The following is a 2,103-nucleotide window of genomic DNA, read 5'->3' as shown; positions in this document are numbered from 1 at the left end:
CCAAATATAGCAGCTCCATGGCCCATTTAGCCACTCGACCCGTTGCATCCCGATTGTGAAGAATCTCTGATAGTGGGGCATCACTAACGACTGATATAGAGTGGTCTTGAAAGTAATGCGCCACCTTCTTTGCTGACAAGTATATTCCATAAAGAAGCTTCTGGTAATGGGGATACCTTTGCTTCGAAGGGGTCAATACTTCTGAAATGTAATAGACTCGGCGCTGGACCTTGTAGGCTTTACCATCTTCTTTTCTCTCGACAACCAGAACTGTGCTAACGACCTAATTGGTGCCTGCGATGTATAAGAGCACTGGTTCTTTGCTGTGCGGAGCAACAAGCACTGGCTGGGTGGAAAGCAGGGCTTTGAGCTCTACAAACGCTGCTTCTGCTTCATCATTCCACTCGAACACATCTGATTTTTTTCATCAGCCGGTATAAAGGCAGTGCCTTCTCACCGAGACGAGAGATGAACTGACTCAATGCTGCCAGACAACCTGTGAGTTTTTGTACGTAGTGCACCCGCACAGGGCATTGCATTGAGGCGATGGCACCGATCTTCTCAGGGTTAACATCGATCCCTCGTTCGGAAACGAGGAAACCGAGTAACTTGCCGCCAGGAACGCCGAAAGTGCACTTAGCTGGATTTAGCTTGATGTCATACTTCCTCAAATTAGTAAATGTTTCTGCTAGGTCAGTCAGCAGGTCGGAACCTTTGCGTGACTTGACCACCATATCATCCATGTATGCTTCAATGTTCCGACTGATCTGATTGAGCACGCACTTCTGGATCATATGCATGAAAGTTGCACTGGCATTCTTCAGACCAAAAGGCATGGTGATATAACGGAAACACCCAAAAGGGGTGATGAAGGTCGTTTTTATTTCGTTTGGACCAAACAGACGGATCTAATGGTAGCCAAAATAAGCATCAAGGAAAGATAAACGCTCACACCCCATAGTTGGATTGACAATTTGATCAATGCGGGGGAGCGGGGAGTGGTCTTTCGGGCATACCTTATTAATGTTCTTGAAGTCAATACACTTGTGAAGGGATTTGTCCTTCTTGGGGACCATAACGACATTCGCGAGCCACTCGACGTGGTAGACCTCGCGAATGAATTTGACCTCCAAGAGTCGCGCCACCTCCTAGTCGATTGCTTTTCTCTTCTCCGCTGCAGACCATCACAAGCGCTCCTTGACATGCCTTGCCTTCGGATCCACTCTCAAATGATGCTCAGCCAGCTCCCTGAGTACACCCGGCATGTCAGCAGGCTTCCATGCAAAGATGTCCCAGTTCTCACGGAGGAACTGGGTGAGCTCGGCTTCCTATTTGCTGTCGAGTGTTGTGGATATGTCAGTCGGAGCAGCATTGGGATCCGTCGGGTGGATGTGCACTGGTTTGACCTCGCCTGCCGACTGAAAAGCGGACTCAGAAGTAGGCTTCTTGGAGCGCATCAGGTCAGCAGGGTTGGCGTTCTTCCGATACCCTTCCAATTCGACCACAACCATCTGTTGATCTGCAATTTTTGATCCTTGTTGCAAACACTCTACAGCTCTCTGCCGATTGCCCAAGACAGTGATGACTCCTTTGGGCCATGGCATCTTCATCTTCAGGTACACGTAACATGGTCGGGCCATGAAATGTGCATAAGCGGGACGACCTAGAATGGCATGATATGCACTATGGAAGTCCACCACATCGAACGTCAGCTTCTCTTTGCGAAAGTTCTTATCGGAGCCAAAAACAACATCCAGCGCGATCTGGCCGAGTGACTTGGCCTTCTTTCCTGGGACGACTCCATGAAATGAGATGGTACTCTCGCTGAGTCGGGACATCGGAATGCCCATTCCCTTGAGAGTTTCTATATATATGATATTCAGTCCGCTTCCTCCATCCATCAAGACTTTATGAAGCCGAACACCCTCCACAACTGGATCGACCACCAGAGCATGTCGACCTGGAGTTGGAACAAGAGCTGGGTGATCTGACTGATCAAACATTATGGGGATTTGCGACCACTTCAGGTACGTCGGGGTGGAAGACACTGCCATGTTGACTTCTTTGTTGATGACCTTCAGTTGGCTTTTGCTCTCTACGTCA

The sequence above is a fragment of the Hordeum vulgare genome, chromosome 1H (genome assembly GCF_904849725.1).
Source record: "Hordeum vulgare subsp. vulgare chromosome 1H, MorexV3_pseudomolecules_assembly, whole genome shotgun sequence".
In the NCBI taxonomy this organism is placed as follows: domain Eukaryota; kingdom Viridiplantae; phylum Streptophyta; class Magnoliopsida; order Poales; family Poaceae; genus Hordeum; species Hordeum vulgare.
The sequence above is the reverse complement of the archived record's forward strand: the minus strand, read 5'-3'. Positions refer to the sequence as shown.